The following is an 18138-nucleotide window of genomic DNA, read 5'->3' on the forward strand; positions in this document are numbered from 1 at the left end:
GCCTTCAGAGTCACAGTAAAAGTCTTGTGTGATAAGTTTCACCTCAACCAGATGATAGAGTTCATCTTCATAGCTGGGTTCAGGAGTGATGGTTGGTTTGTACCACATGGTACAGAAGGCATATCCTGCTCCATCACAAAGAGGTACTTGTTCATCATGAAAGGATAAGTTGGGATGCATTTTCTTGATGGTCCCAGCGAGAAGAAAAATATAGGTCTCGTCCATGATAAATCCATAGTATATACCCCCCTCAGGGAGTGGCAGAAGAGTGGACGGATTGAGAACCTGACATCTTTGAAGGGTGATGTTGTCAGGTAATAGAAGATGACACTGAAGACGAAGATGTCTGGCAGGAGTGACATGTTTAATTTGGACTTGGTTGACTATGGCAGAAATGTCATGAGGGGCCAAGACAACCAGGGGGTGGCCAAGGACCAGGTCTCCAGTTCGTTCAATGAGTTCCCTAGCTGCAAAAACGGCCCGGAGGCAAGAGGGGGTTCCTCTGGCAACTATGTCCAATTGACATGAGTAAAATCCAATAGGCCTTTGTCGGCCTCCTGGTCCATGGGCTTGAGTAAGAACTCCTGTAGCATGGCCCTGTCTTTCAGAGACAAATAGTTTGAAGGGTTTGGTATAGTCTGGTAGGCCAAGTGCAGGAGCAGAAGCAATAGCACGTTTGAGAGTACAGAAGTTGTCATGGGCTTCCATGGTCAAGCAAAATGGGTTTGACTTTAGTGCGTCATAGAGGGGTTGCATGAGTAGTGAGGCCTCCGGGATCCATGCTCGGCAGTAAGAAATGAGGCCTAGGAAGGCATGTAGAGACTTTGAGGTCCTTGGAGGCGGAATATCCAGTACTGCTCTAACTCGGTCACGGGTGAGATGTCTAGTACCTTGAGATAGACAATGGCCAAGGAAGATAATGGTAGATTGACAGAATTGAAGCTTGAGACGTGAAGCTTTACATCCTTGTTCTGCTAAATAGCAAAGGAGGTTAATTGAGCATTGTTCTGTTATGGGTAGGTCATCTCCACAGAGCAGCAAGTCATCTACATATTGGAGCAGGACGACCTCTGGATGTTCAGATTGCCATGGATCAAGAATAGAACACATGGCCTTTGCAAATTGACTTGGTGAATTTTGTGCCCCTTGGGGCATGACAGTCCATGTGTACTGTTGTTTTTCATGTGTGAAGGCAAACAGATATTGAAAAGTTGGATCCAGAGGTACACTGAAGAAGGCATTGGCTAGATCAATGACTGTGAAGTACTTTGCAGAGGGTGGAACGCCTGAGAGGAGAGTATGTGGGTTTGGCACAACTGGAGTGTCCAAAACTGTGGCTTTATTTACCGCTCTGAGGTCCTGGACCATTCTGTACTTTTCTGGTTCGCCTTTAGGGGTCTTTTTCTTGACAGGAAACAATGGAGTGTTGCAAGGTGATTCACATTTGACAATAGCACCTTTCTCCAGGAGTGCCTGAATTTGAATAGTGATAGCTGCAGCTTGTGCTGGTTTCAAAGGATACTGTGATTTTCTTGGTAATTTTGCTCCTGGAATGAGTTTTACCATCACAGGTGGGACTTTTAGATGACCTATATCCTCTGGGCCTGTGGACCACAGTTTTGTAGGAACATCTGTCTTTAGTGAATCTGGAAAATTAGTCCTCAGTTCTTTTGTATCCCCATGGGGTTCTTCAAGATGTAGCATCAGAGGTAGGGAGCACAAAGCTGAGGCGTCTGAGTCAGACAGAGGGGTGGATAATTCCACTTGTCCATCTGGAGTGAAGGTGATAGATGCCTGCAGGCGTGAAAGAACATCAGCACCTAACAGGTTAATGGGTAATGGGTAGTTGCCAACCCGTAGAGGAGTTGTTAGAGGACTTTGTCTTGGTAGGCCATCCACTCCTACACAAGAGACATCAATTTTTGACAGAAATGATGAGTCTGGCAGGTCTTGTTCTCGCAGAACACTTCGGGCTGCACCTGTGTCAACAAGAAATGTAGTAGGTTGTCCTTCAATGGGTAGAGTCACAGTGGCAAGTGCCCCCCCCCCCCCCTTGATCCCCTGTGGACACTGCCATCACAGGAGTTAATGACACAGGCTTGCCAATTTCCTAATCTTCCGGCTCCTGTACTATTGGAAGGGCTTTTGGCGTCTAGGGGGCAGGAGCAGACTTGGTCACTTTCTTGGGTTCAGGACATTCACTTCTGAAGTGGCCCCTAATGCCACAATTAAAGCAAACTCCATCTTTGGGTTTGGTGCCTCTTGGTATAGGTCCAGGGCGAGACACCATGAGAGGAGCTGAATTGGGTTTTCTAGGATTCTGTGCAGATTCCAGACCTCTTGCCACTAGGAGTAATTTGTCCAAATGAACAACTCTATATTCAGGGCGTGCTGCAATGATACCCTTGCGTATAGAGTCTTTGATGCCTAGGACAAAGGCACCAGAAAGCATCTGAGAATGAATCTTATTAGTAAGATCAAATCCCAAATCTGAAAACACTTGAAACAGTCTAGCATGAAACCTTTCCACTGATTCTCCTTTTTCCTGTACAATATCAGTAAGGCCAGCAGCTTGATCTGCAAGTTTGTCCTTCGCCCAGGCCTTCAGCTGGTTACAGAATGATATTCCAGAGGCGTAATCAGTATCAGTTTCAAGTAAATCTGTGCTGAGGTGGCAGGCTATGCTAGGCCAATAAGCATCTCCGGCTTTTATGGCACAAATGCTTAGTAAATCTCGCCATGCGGCGGAATAAGTCTTCTGAATTTGAACTAACGCCCGGTAAAAAGGCATTGGTTGTTTTTCTGGGTCAGGGAGTGATTTCATTAAGGCACTAGCCTGAGTGGGATTAAAAGAGACATATTTTATGGGAGACTTTTCTCCCGACCCATATGTCCAAAAGGATCATTGAGGGAACTTCGAGGCTGGGGCTCTGCGGCATCTTGTGGAAATCGAACACTAGGATTGCTATCCGCATCATACTCATCCTCATATGAGACTTGGGGCCCTGTGGGAGGGGGAGCCGTCTGAGGCGTCAGGACCGGGGGACGCTGGGGTGGCCATTGGGTTATGAGCATGTGGTGAAAAATCATTAGGGAGTACGGGCATTAAGGGCGCTGGGTTACTGGGGGCAGCCATATTAGAGGCCTGGAAGGAAGCTGTGTTAGGGTTAAGGGAAGTAGTGGCGGCCATGTTGGATGTGGGCACATCCGGGACAGACTGAGTCGGGGTGGGTGTGAGCGGGGCCTGGGGTGTGGTTAAGGAGGGGAAGTAGGGATTGATTGGATAGGGCAGGGCCGTGGGATAGGGGTAAGGGTATGGCCAGACCATCTGGGCAGGATCTGGGGCGGAACCTGGGAAGAGTGGGATAGTTGGGTAGGGATTGGGAAAGGAGGATATGGATGTGGAGGTGGGGAGGCGGAAGTCTGGGCAGTGGGAGGAGTAGGAGGAGGGATGGGTGGAGTTCGTGGTATGGAAGCAGGTATAGTAGGAGGGACTGGAGCGGGTGTAGTAGGATGGGTGAGAGCAAGAGAGGAGGGGTTAGTGGACAGGGCAGGAGCAAATGGGAGGGAAGGGGAACAGGCGGAGGGAGAGCGCAGAGAAGGAATGGCGGACGAAAGAGATGGATTAGAAAGGGAAGATAGAGTAGGAATGGATGAGGGTGATGATAGTTGTAGAGATGATGGGGGGGAGAATAAGGATCCATCAAAATTCAGGACTGGGTAGACAGGGGCGATGACAGGGTGGGGGTCAGGAGGGTTAGGGGTGGGGACCATGGTCAGCTGAACGTCACTTATTACTGACTGAACCATGGGAGTGGACATCCTCTGAGCGCCATGACAGGGCGCTGGCTGAGGGAACCCCCCAGCCACATAATTGTTATGATATACATACAGTTTTAAACCTTTGTGATCAATTTCTTCCTCAACCCATCCCTCTTGCTGAATAGCTCTCGCTACTCTGTACCAAGCTTCTGCTGTACGAAGCAAATCATGGTCTAACAGCTTGCCCTTCTTTTCTGTCAACAATCTACGTCAGCTCTCTGGCTGCAATCTGCCACATGAAGGCACGGCAATTCCGCATACCTTAGCAATCTTTTCAACTTTCTTAATCATTTCTTCACCCTCTCTATCTTCTACCAAATCGCAAGCTAACCAACCCTTACTGGGTTTATCTAACTTCTGTCCCATATCCCCTATATAAGGCGTCCCAAATATAGAGAAAGAGAAAAAAAGGAACAGAATGTCTACAATGCTCGACTGCTACGTAGGGGTGGGTCCCTACGTACGTCTTCCCAAAATGTAGACTAGTCACTTATTCCGCCTACCCGAGGTAGCCGCGGATTGGAGCGTGGCGAGAAGTGTGTGACCAATCACTTCTCTCAACAGAAAAAGAGAAATAGGAGGGGAAAGTGCAAATAGTACAGAGAGTAAGATAAAGGTAAACACAGAAATCTCTGTGACAGACAATTAAGACAACATTTCAGTGTAAATACAGTGCATGCATCACAGTTCAAATGAAATTCAACAGTAATCCCTTTCCTTTACTCATGTGGCCAAAGCCACCTCCCTCAACCTCGTAGTGTCCCCGCTCGGAGAACGATTTTCGTAAATCTCACTACCAGCGGCCACAGGAAACAGCAACCAACTCCGACCCGAATCCTGTGTAGCCTCCCTAGGTACAGTGGTCCGCAACCACCTCTTCCCTCACTCCCGTAGTGCCCCTACGGACCCACCCGTAAGTCCCACTACCACGTGGTGCTGGAGACAGCAATGCCTGCTTGAATCCACCAGCCACAAAAATAAAGACCGGAACACTACCAGCATCAGCGCTCGAGGCTGAAGTGTCCTGTCCTCTGCAAGCAGAGAAAATAAGTGTCCAATGAGGCTAGCTAAGCTGTCAAAGCGACACTATGGGGAATCCCCAGGAAGCAGTGAGTCTACACCGACCTCCACAGATCCCCCCCTCCTCTTTTTCCTTACTGCCGCAGCTACCCGGCACCTAAAAGAGGTAAACAGGCAAAAGAAGACCCCCAGGAAAACTTCCACAGGTCCACCCCCTCTTTCCTTACAGCCACAGCCACGTGGCTCCTAAAAGGGGTAAACAGGCAAGCACTCTACCCGGGCACTAAGCTAAAAAACAAAACATTGCAAACACACCCAGGCAACAGATAGTCAACATGCAGGTAAAATAGGTATTTAAAAAATAAGGTATTGGTCCTCTGGGCAAGATATTACCTGTCTTTGATGTCCTCTTGGCAGCCAATCACAGACGCTGGGGCAGGTTAATCACAGGGGCTGGAACATACCGGCCAGGTGCTGCAGCAGACTCTACCGTGTATTCAGAGGTGATCAATCTCCTTCCTTCCCCCAGGATTCATCCACCCCGCGTCTTCTCGGACGGCTGCCCTAGCAGGGCATAACCCAGAGCCCCACGTTGGGCGCCAAATTGATATAGATTCTTTTAAGCAAACAAATAAGTTTGAATGACTATCTGTTCCTGTCCAAATTAGAGATGATTAAAATTGCGTATACGCAGAAGTAAATTCACACTGACACACGGGGTTCAGGTTAAAAGAACTTCGAGAAAATGTAATGGCATCTGCTCAAAAAGCAGGTTCGCAGACCCTTATAAAGGCAATATTACATCATCATAGAATATCAAGATAACAACAAATAAACATTATTAATTGGATTAGGTGTTAAGTGGTTAAGTCAATACCCTCCTATCAATATTATTAATTGGTCTAGGTGTTAAGTGGCTAGTTAAATGTCCTCCCATCGAGAGGTGTCGTCATCTTGGACAGGGGTGTGGACTTGATTGCTCGGGCGCCATTTTGAGTAGCACGAGGCTTACTTGATGGGAAGGAACTTTGTCGGCCATTTTGAGTGGTTAATACTGTTATATCCAAGGTTATGTTCAAGGCTTTTAGTAAATAGACATTTTATTAGTACAATTCTCATGATCTCACTATGGCATACAATGTTTCATACTACAGGAACTCGACTGTTCCGGTGCTGCTCATAACCTTCTAGAAAAGCATTCTTTTTCTAATATTCTAAATGCTGTTAGGTAAATCAATGCTTTAGGAGTTTAATGGGAAGTTTTAATAAGGATTTAAGGATTTTAATAATTCTATATCAATACTAGCTTAGGCATTAGGCCTCAATTTTGAATATATTATTAGTTTTTTTTGTGTGTTTCAAATATCTGAGTTTGTTGTGTTTTGACTACCATAGTTCAGGCCTAGTAGTTTTTTCAGGCCTTCATTTTTTTTTTTTAATACACTACCAGCATAGGCCTCAATTTTGAACATCATATTGTTTTTAATTCTTTATTTTGTACGAGCTTATTTTGCTACATAAAACACAGATATAATAAAGGTTTTTTTTGTGTGTTTCAAATATTCTATCATAGTACAGGCATAGAGAAATTATTATTATTTTTTTTATTTCAGGCCTGCATTTTAATACACTATAGGCTTCCATACTTTATACTTTTTGTATGTGTCTTGAATATCCTAGTTCAGGTATAACTCCTACCCTCCAGACCTTGCTATTATATGCTAATTTAGGCACTACTGGTTTTGAAGTTAATTAGCAAGTATTACCTTCACCATACTAAGGTAAATATAATTTGCATTGTGGATACTAGTCTATTTTGCTACATATAACAAAACTGGGCGTGTGTTTAGGGCATATCCTAAGTCAAGCTTCACAGTAGAGTTGTGGATATTGTGTTCCCCACCCATTGTGTTTAGCATACGAAGGTAATTGAGTTTTGGTTTTGTTTTTTTCTATTTACACCTGGCCTACTGGATAGACATTAACTATTGTTGGCTATTCAGAAGCGTGCTACTTTAGTTGCAAATTGATTTAAATTGAGTTTAACTTGGGTGAGTAAAAGAGTTGCAAATTGATTTAAATTGAGTTTAACTTGGGTGAGTAAAAGAGTAGGAATGTCTTTTCAAGGGACCAAATACTTTTCAACAGAAGTACGTGAGTACTTTAGGAAACATATTCAAAAACATGATGGTCCATATGAGTTTCCAGAGCCAGCAAACCCAGACAGTGAAAAAGAGGAGAGATTAATGGATGTACTAACACAAATTGTAAATAACAAAAAGTATAGAACAAAGAAAAGAAAAGGTTTGGTCACACAAGCTGTTGTAGCCACAATAGGAGGCCTAATAGTCATAGTTGTAGAATTACGGCAGCATAATTTGGAAACAACAAATAAAATGGAGGAAGCAATGGACAAAAGGGATTGTTTAAAAATTGCAGCTTTCAGAACAACTACAATTGTTGGGGAACTAGAAAAGGAGTTAAGAGAAATAGAACAACAGAGGGATGCATATAGTGCTAAGATCACTGAACTCCAAGACCTAGTCATGGAATATAAAATGAAAATTAAAGAAAACACAAATAAATGGGATAAGGAGATTCCTAGAGTATGCCCAGACCAGTCTTATTTTATATCTGAAAGTAAAGAACCAGTGCTGGGAACAAAACACAAGGGAAATGTGCCAATTGTAAATTGTGTCCCACAAGCCCCTTTAATTATAACTGAACACTTTAATGCAAGAGAAATGCCTACTAGCTTCTCTAGACAGACAAGGACTATGTAAATCACAGACAAAGATAATTTCCAGAAATGGTGGGGAAGTATGCCAACTGACGACTTTAACACCTTTACACATTGGTTTATGAGGGGAGCAAATAGAGCAAAAAAAGGAGGTATTAACTTAGAAGAATGGACAGAACTGTTAGAATATGATATGGGTCGTTTGGCTAGCAGACTATTTGGATTTAATAACAATGTGTCTGATCAGGCAGGAAGAATTGCTGCAACAAATTTCTACCTACTCAGCATAGAGAAAGAAATAGCTAATATTATGATGAGGCCAGCAGATGGTCCTAGAGAAGTAGCTCAAAGGATATTGTTCTGGTATACGCTACGCCAACCTCAACAGCCTCTGGTCTTGGGCTTACCAGAACACATTGCTAAAGTAATGGAAGCCCTTCCCTGGGATTGTCAAGAATTTGTGAGGCTTTTTGATCCAACATCAACAGACTTAGAAATGGTACTAACTAGAGCTGACAATCGGTGGATCAAGCATCCTTCCTCAGAACAGGCCTTCTCTGTTTCAGTCATAAGAACATTCAAGGTTGACTCTGGTAAATATATAGATGGTAAATGGAGAAGCCAGAGGTGGGATGTACCCCAGAACAAGAGGGATAATGAGAACTGGAGACCAAAACAGGACTTTGACAAAAGATGGAGAGAACCACAGAGGGACCATAGAAATAGGGACAGTGCAAAAGGAAGCAATGTAATTGGACATAGTTGGAGAAATAGATTAGAGGAGCCTCAGGCAATCAACAATAATTTTAATAATAATACCTGGGATAGGCTAATAAGAAGAGTTAATAACTGGGAAAATCACAGTTGGGGAGAAAAACATAGAAACAACAGGAACAGTTATTGGGAGAATAATTGGAGAAGGAACCATAGATGGGATGAGCGTCAGACCAATAGACGGGACTGGGATAATTGGAGGAATAAAGAAGGGAATAGAGACTACTGGGATCTAAAGAGACAGACTGAGAGATTGAAGCAGATGTGAAGGCGCTTAGGGAACAGATTAGAGAGGAGGTCCTACAAACTTTGCCGTGAGTACTCATGCTCATAATTACACTATACTTTTGTGTGGCAATGAAACAGATGAGGAAGAAACTTGAAAAAGGGGATATATTTGAAATGTTTTTTTTTTTTTTTCTCTCTCTCTCATACATTCTTCAATAAAGTTTTACATTGCACATACATACACATTTAACACACACACTCACCTAAATTCTAAGTTCTGTTTTTTTTTTGTGACAAATTTGTATAATATGTGAATTGACAGCCTTAGGAAAGTACAGCAGAACTTATGTCGCTGAGGGAACTATTCCGGAGGGCCGGTGGGTTGAATTTCTCCTGTATATCAGGTTTTTGCTCCCAATAGGTTATCTTGTACTAGAGGGATAACTAGATAATGGAGCAACATAGATGAAGAAAAAGTGGGGGAATGTGGGGTGATGCAACCCCTATTTGACTGTTTTCTTTTACCTTACTTATCTCACTCACTATACTTCATGTGCTCCCCTTTCCTACTTCAGATCTCATAGTTTAGATAGATAAGAGGGATATATTATTATTTTTAAATGTGCTCAACATAAGAGAAGAAAAAGTGAGGGAATGTGGTGACATTCTGTCATCAAACTAATATGGTAACCAGGGGGCATGTGACCAAGTTCATGTACATCTTTCTTACAGGGGGATAAGCTTTACCCTTTGATATGGTAATTGGGTAATTATACAATACCTTTTACAAGTCAGGAAAGAGATAACCACTTCCCCCTATCCTCATTCCTCTCTGTTCCTTCTTGGCTGTGCTGCAGAGCAGATGTGCAGACGCCATGTGCAAGCATGGTGAACCATGTTATACTCTGTTGCTTCCTTTTCTTCCTTGGTGGATGTGATGTTGAACTTGCAGCAGTGAGCCATTACTAGATGTGAAGGCCTAACCGTGGGTGAGATCAAACGTGTGGGGAAGGGGATTACTATATAGATAGATAGATTTAAACCGGGTTGTTGCTCCGTGGGTCTGGGCTGTGTGTTTGTGATAAATTTATAGTATTGTGTTGTTGCCTTCTAATAAATACCTTTTAATGTAGACAAACCTTGTGTTATATATATATATATATATATATATATATATATTAATTTGGTGATACACCACACCCTCCCCTTCCCTTCCCTCCCCTCACCACCCCACCCCATGCTCATTATTACATTTATAGATTGTCTGTCACACCAAATTTTAGATAAGTAAAAATAACAGGTGTTCACACTGCCTCTTATTAGTTCACTCCTACACTTTCTTAACCCATAAAACCTAATATTTACCCTGCCTTCACCTGCTCCTGATATTTCAATTTTTTCCAATTTACTTTTTCCCAGTTTAGTAATGATCTGTCTTCTCCTCTTTATTTCCTCCTTCTCCCTCAGTATAAAAATCTCTCCTTACACCCACTTCACTCATCCCCCGTCTACATTTACATATGCCCCTCTCTGCTACACTCCCCCCTTCTCTCATCTCATGTCTTGCACTAATTTTTCTAGTCTCTCACTGCTACCCACAATTGATCTCATCCTAGACCCCATGCATACAAAACCCATTCACACCTCATGTCACTTTCTCTCCTCCTGCTTTTAGCAGCTGGCTATGTCTCTCCCAATCCAAGGCCCTTCACCTTCTCTACACACACTAAGAAAACCAGAAACCCCAGAAACCTCATCACAATACCCTGCCCTTAACCATCACTTACCAACATTCAGTGTGCACTCTGAAATGCCCGGTCCGTCTGCAGTAATTTAAAATCAACAGCCATACACTACTTTTTCATCTCAAACTCACTCACATTACTTGCACTTACAGAGACTTGGCTATCCCCCTCTGATAGCGCTACTCCTGCCTCTTTATGTTTTGGTGGGCTACAATTCTCTCAGACTCCCAGACTCAACTGTAAAGAAGGTGGTGTAGACATCATTCTCTCCCCTCATTGCACCTTTCAACCAATCATAACCTCCCCTGTCCTATCCTTTTCTTCTTTTGAAGTTACACTGTCCACCTATTTAAAGTCACTCCTTTAAGAATTGCTATCATCTACTGCCCCCCTGGTCATCCTAGGCTATTCATTGAGCACTTTTCCTCCTGGCTGTCCCACTTCCTCTCATCTAGCACTCCTTCCCTTATACTTGCAGATTTCAATATCCCAATCAACAACCCCAACTGCACTGATGCCTCTCGTGTGTTCTCTGTAACATCCTCTTTTGGCTTTATGCAATGGTCCAATTTAGCAACCCATACAGCGGGAAACACTCTTGATCTCGCCTTCACCAATCTCTGTACTGCCTCTAATCTCTCCAATACTCCTTTTCCTCTATCTGACCACCATCTGCTGACTTTTGACATCGGCATACCTAAGACCCAATTGACACGACTGTCTGAACATCAATATCACAGAAATCTCCAATGTCTTGACCTAGAGCATTTTTCCCCTAATCTCCAAACTCTCCTTTTACCTATCTCAAATCTCACCTGTCCTAGCTCTGCAACCTCCTTCTACAATTCCACCCTCTCCTCTCAACTAGACATCATGGCACCTCCTACATTTACACACAGCAAGCACCCCCAACAACAACCTTGGCACACCAAGCTGACTCGATACCTCCAAAAATGCTGCAGAACTGCTGAACGCTGTTGGATCTGACTTTCTCCACTATAAATTTATGCTGCGCTCATACAGCTTGGCTCTTTCCTCTGAAAAAGTAAATTACTTCAATACCCTCATAACCGCACTCTCCTGCGAACTGTAAAGGGCTGTGGAATTTGTTGGTGCTATATAAATAATAACATAATAATAATAATAATAATAATAATTAATTTAAACTTAGAAAATAAATCACTTGACCTAAGTGGAGATAGGGGAAATTTGAACTTTGACGGATAGGCAGATTTTCTGCTCTTAAGAAGAGCATTTTCCCAAAGGTACTTTATTTGATTTGCACAATTCCGTTGAATATCCCAACTTCCTTTTTTATTTTTATTATTGGTCTTTGTTAGGGTTTTATTGTTTTTTACAAAAACACAAGAAACCACACATCACAAAATATACATTACAAACATTAAGCAGCTCACGCAAGTAATTGCAACATCAACATATATCACACATAATTACAAAATTTTGCGTTGTCGAGAAGTGGAGAGGAGCCATGGGTAAGTAAGAAAAAAATGTTGCAAGGGCTTTAATCTAATTGATTCTCATTAAGGCTTTTTGGTGGATTGTATTGTCATTAGCCAGGTCTTCCACATATTATCTTTTTGGGGCATTCAAAAAAGGGATATTTAAATATCTTTCCATCTTTAGTTCAATTAGTTCCCATAATAATTCACACACTTGTTTTTAATTGTATGCTAGTGCGATCTTGTAGGCAATAAAACAATGAATAACAAAACTCTCGTTCTTACATGTAATATTGGGTCGAGCATATGTATTAATGCAGTTTGAGGAGTCCTCTGTTTTATTATATTGGTCTTATCAAATATATATATATATATAGATATATATTGATATATATCTATATATATCAATATATATATATATATATATATATATATATATATATATATATATATATATATATATATATATATATATATATATATATATTGTAACAAACCACCTCTTTTACAGGTAGGGTTTTGTCACAGATCTTACAATAAACCACAGCCTTCTAGGCAGGGCCAGATTAAGAGCCCAGTGGGCCTGGTGCTGACAATTATGATTGGCCTATTTACATAATCTTATCGACCAAAAACACTAAAACAGTCATACCTCCCAAGCATCATGTATCTGATGGAGATGGTGTTGGAGGCAAACTCAAAGGATGCAGCTATATGAAAACACATACTCTATTCTAATCTCTCTCTAATTTATGCTTTCATCTTTCATAGAAACATAGAAACATAGAAACATAGAATGTGACGGCAGATAAGAACCATTCGGCCCATCTAGTCTGCCCAGTTTTCTAAATACTTTCATTAGTCCCTGGCCTTATCTTATAGTTAGGATAGCCTTATGCCTATCCCACGCATGCTTAAACTCCTTTACTGTGTTAACCTCTACCACTTCAGCTGGAAGGCTATTCCATGCATCCACTACCCTCTCAGTAAAGTAATACTTCCTGATATTATTTTTAAACCTTTGTCCCTCTAATTTAAGACTATGTCCTCTTGTTGTGGTAGTTTTTCTTCTTTTAAATATAGTCTCCTCCTTTACTGTGTTGATTCCCTTTATGTATTTAAATGTTTCTATCATATCCCCCCTGTCTCGTCTTTCCTCCATGCTATACATGTTAAGATCCTTTAACCTTTCCTGGTAAGTTTTATCCTGCAATCCATGAACCAGTTTAGTAGCCCTTCTTTGAACTCTCTCTAAGGTATCAATATCCTTCTGAAGATATGGTCTCCAGTACTGTGTACAGTACTCCAAGTGAGGTCTCACCAGTGTTCTGTACAATGGCATGAGCACTTCCCTCTTTCTACTGCTAATACCTCTCCCTATACAACCAAGCATTCTGCTAGCATTTCCTGCTGCTCTATTACATTGTCTGCCTACCTTTAAGTCATCAGAAATAATCACCCCTAAATCCCTTTCCTCAGATGTTGAGGTTAGGACTCTATCAAATATTCTGTACTCTGCCCTTGGGTTTTTACGTCCAAGATGCATTATCTTGCACTTATCCACATTAAATGTCAGTTGCCACAACTCTGACCATTTTTCTAGTTTACCTAAATCATTTTCCATTTGGCTTATCCCTCCTGGAACATCAACCCTGTTACATATCATGTATCATCCGCAAAAAGACACACCTTACCATCAAGACCTTCTGCAATATCACTAATAAAAATATTAAAGAGAATGGGTCCAAGTACAGATCCCTGAGGTACCCCACTGGTGACAAGCCCAAGCTTCGAATATACTCCATTGACTACAACCCTCTGTTGCCTGTCACTCAGCCACTGCCTTACCCATTCAACAATATTGGAATCCAAACTCAAAGATTGTAGTTTGTTGATAAGCCTTCTATGTGCAACAGTGTCAAAAGCCTTACTGAAAGCCTTTCAAGTAAATCCATATCCCCTAACAGCAGTGAAGCAGGAAGTCAATGTGCAGGGTAAAAGAGTGGGTCACTGGCGCGAATCACGTGACCAGACCTACCAAAAGGGGTGAACATGCCCAAAAAGAGGGCATTGCTTGTCCAAAGAATTGGAAGGCCAGCCTGGCATGAATGCATGCCAGACTGCCTGCCAATCATGCAGGCTGTCCAACTAAGGGCATACTATGCAGGCTGCACCCTGCGCTTGACATAAATGCATCAAATGATGCGCCTACTCCACGCTTTCTAAGGACTGTCCCCTAGCACTCACATGTCCAGTTGTCTCCTTATCATCTTACTAGCAGTCAGAAGTTCCTGGCATATAGTCTGAGACAGAGAAAATGTGTATGTAGTGAGTGTAGAAGAAAGGGGACATGCCACAGTGTTAGAGAGACCAAAGTCTGCATTATCTAAACTTATTTTATTGTCAGCCAGTCCACACAGGTTTTGTTCTCATGCATCCCTCTTAAGCTTCCAAACTTAAAGGGACACTATAGTCACTAGAACAACTACAGCTTATTGTATTTATTCTGGTAAGTAGAATCATTTCCTCCAGGCTTGTTACAGTAAACACTGTCTTTTCAGAGAAAATAACTATGATGGCCACTCCTTAGATGGCTGGTAGAGGTGCCTCTTGGGGCAGTACTGCCTAGTGTGCAGCACCGCCATTCAGTGTCTCCACCCTCTGCATGCAGACACTGAACTTTCCTCATAGAGATGCATTGAATCAGTTTATCTTCATGAGGAAATGCTGATTGGCCAGGGCTATGTTTGACTTGTGCTAGCTCTGCCCCTGATCTGCCTAGTTGACAGTCTCAGCCAATCCTATGGGAAAGCATTGTAATTTGCGCAGATCACCACTTCTGATGATGTCAGCAGACAGTCAGTTCAGAGGCAGACAGGGACAGAGCAAGCAGCTGCATACTTGAATACAAGTAAGAGTTTACTATATTTAGGGAGGCAAGAGGGGGTCAGGGGGGTTAAATTGTGGTTTTAACATAATAAGGTCAGAAATACATGATTGTGTTCCTGACCCTCTAGTGTTCCTTTAAGCAAGAGTATGTGAAGAGTAGTTAGGGTTGCCACCATTCTTGGAAAAAAATACCAGCCTTATACATTTGAATAATTAATTAGTTATGCGTGACATCACATGATTTAAATCACAAGGAGTGACATAAGAGAAAATTCTGTAAAATCACCAACAAACTACTCACAGTTTGATTCTGCCATATAGATGGATTGCTCCCAGTGTCTCCCTGTCTCCCAGTGTCTCAATCTCGCAAGTCACCCAGTCTCTCAGTGTCCCTATGTATCACAGTGTCAGTGTCCCCATGTCGTCCAGTCCCCTAGTCTCCCAGTGTCTCAGTGTTCCCATTTCTCCCTGTGTCCCCATGTCTCCCTGCTGCCTTTCCCTCCATCCCTCACTTACCTGAACTGCTGTCTGGACTCTCTGTGCTGTGTAGCTGCTCCCCCACAGATCAGTGAGTAGTAGAGAAAGGCAGAGAGGGATATGCTGTAACTTCCTATCCCTGCCTCTCTCCACACACAGTGACCCCTACTGGCCGGTGCTGGTATTGCAGAGTAATTTCCATTTATACTGAGAAAAATACCTGCATTTGTAGTGCCTGTATAACTGCAATACTGGCAATGGTCAGGCAGCCTCAAATACCAGCTGTGCCATTAAAATACCAGTCAGGGCCAAACCTAAGAGTAGTGTGTAAAAAAAATAAAAAAAAAATAATATATATATATATATATATATATATATATATATATTTGTGTTAAGGGCTCATGATAGTACAGAAGATACAAACACTGATAAGTGTAGGATGGTATTAAAAGAGCAAGTCGGTTGTGGTGTGCCGGAACCGACGATGAGGTAGGCCTGTAAATAAAGAGGGCCCACCAAGAAGAAATGTAAAGAGAAAAGGAGTTAATAATGAGGAGTGGGTGGGAGGGTGATGCAGCGCTGACCTCGAACGATATGGAGCCAGGTAAGGGGTGTCCCTTAAGTAGGGAAGAGGTGTGTCATACGCCCCTCCCACAATTACAGGCCAAAAGGCCTTAATACTTGTGTTAAGGGCTCATGATAGTACAGAAGATACAAACACTGATAAGTGTAGGATGGTATTAAAAGAGCAAGTCGGTTGTGGTGTGCCGGAACCGACGATGAGGTAGGCCTGTAAATAAAGAGGGCAAAAGTAGAAAATCAAATTTATTACATACCAGCAATATACATACTTTAACCAGACATGTCTTGAAAGGCATTTCTTACTTCTTGTACCGGGTTAGGTATGTATCTAGAGTAAGCCGATGATTTCCAGCGCCCTAGAGACTTGATAACATGAACTGGAATGTTTGCACTGGATGCTGTGGAGGCCGCTCCTATGCGGAAGGAGTGGCCCGAATAGTTAGCTGATTTGAGGCCCAGCTGTGTAAGTAAAGACCTGACGTGTGTCATAAAGGTGGTGGTAGTGAGTACCGAACCTTGTAGACTGAAAGTGGTTGAGATGGTGGTTCGTTGTTATGCTGGGTATATGAGTCCAGTAGTTTGACGGGGCTCCACCTGTTGTGAGTAGGATAGTACTTAACCTCTACTGAAAGTGCATGTTGACTGGTTTTGGAGTGAGGCAGAGTCAAGATATAATAGTCCATGTGTTTTGTTAAGTGTGAATGAAGTAGGATGTGAGTGGACTGTGTTGTGCTGATGGCGGTAAATTCTCTTGGTCTCAAGAAACCATAAACAAGGCTACGTATATGGCGGTTTTAACAATGAGGTTTGTGTTGTTGGCAAAGGGTTTAAATCTAGTGAATTGTATAAGTCTTTAAAAATATGGAAATCTATGGGTAGCCTCTGGGCCGTACGTGGGGGTTCGGATCTCTGAATACCCCTAAGGATGTTCTTAATTGGTGGAAGGACACTTGATTTGTCTGGTTGTAAAGTTAGCATGTGATGTTGGATGCCTGTCAGATATGGTTTGATTGTGTTGTATGATAGTTTGAGTTTGAGGTGGCAAAAAGAAGCAAAGCCCAACCAGGATGTCACGATGAAAGGTTGTAAGATGTTGTGTTCAGAAAGGAATCTTTAAATCAAATGAAAGCTCTATCGCAAGTTTCCCGGGTATTAGTAGACAGTGCTAATTGGGACAATGTTCTGCTATGTTGCATGATAGCATCTAGTCCATTACTAGATGGTGGATTAGTGGGGTGTTCGTGGCTGTGAGTGCGGCTGACGGGAGTATTTGACGAAAAGCCTGGAAATTAAAGCGAGACAAATTGTCAGCAGCAGTGTTACATACACCTGGAACATGAATACAAAACAAGAGAAAATTATGACATGCAGCCAGCCAAGTGAGTTTCCTCAAGAATCTCATAATAGGCAGTGATTTGGATCGGCCTTGTTTATAATGTGACAAGTTACTTGGTTGTCTGAGTAGCAACGTACAGACGAACCTGCCCATAAATGCACCCATGCCACGGCAACCGTCACGATGGGATATATCTCAAACAGAGCTGAGGTAGTGGAAAAACCCTCCAGGTCCCGAACTTCTGAAGGCCAGCTGCCCCAAAGCCATTCGTTCCTGAAAAATTGCTGCAAAACCTGTGGTAGACGCCGCGTCTGACCAAATGGTAGGTGAGGAGTCAGACAATTTTGGAAGGAACATGCTTTTACCATTCAAGGTGGTTAAAAAATTTCTCCACATAATTACGCCTGCCGTGGCTTGGGTATCCAGGGGTGACCTGTGTCCATCATGTCTAAAAGTGGGAAACATGTAAAGGAGTTGTGAGATGAAAGCCCGGCCTTGAGGTATGATGCGAATGGCAAAATTCAGTGACCCAAGCAGAGACTGTAATTCTTGCGGTTGCAAGTACCGAGTTGTATGTAGAGATTATGTTGATCAGAATGTTTTCTACCTTGGGCGTGGCAGGCTAGCTTGCATGGTGGCTGAGTCTAGTATGATACCCAGGAATGTGATGAAGGTATCTGGTCCTTCAGTCTTGGTGGAGGAGACTGGGACACCCACCTGTTCGAATAGACTGATGGTTTCTTTTAGGCTACTGGGAGGGGAAATATTCTCCTCGACCAGTAAGAAATCATCCAGATAATGTATAACTGTAGGGCATCTGGCTATATTTAATAAAACCAGCATAGGGTTTCGGCGAATACGTCGAAAATGGCCGGACTACTTTGGAACCTAAATGTTAAACGTGAGCAAAATAGTAGTTCCCTGCCCACTTGATCCCATGCAGGTGACACAGTGTAGGGTGGATAGGCAGTAACTTGAAAGCATTGTGATATCAGTCTTACTGAGCCATGCTCCGGCCCCTGCCTGCATGATAGCCGTAATGGCGTGATCTATGGTGGAATATTG

Source organism: Pelobates fuscus, chromosome 1, assembly GCF_036172605.1.
Source record: "Pelobates fuscus isolate aPelFus1 chromosome 1, aPelFus1.pri, whole genome shotgun sequence".
Lineage (NCBI taxonomy): Eukaryota > Metazoa > Chordata > Amphibia > Anura > Pelobatidae > Pelobates > Pelobates fuscus.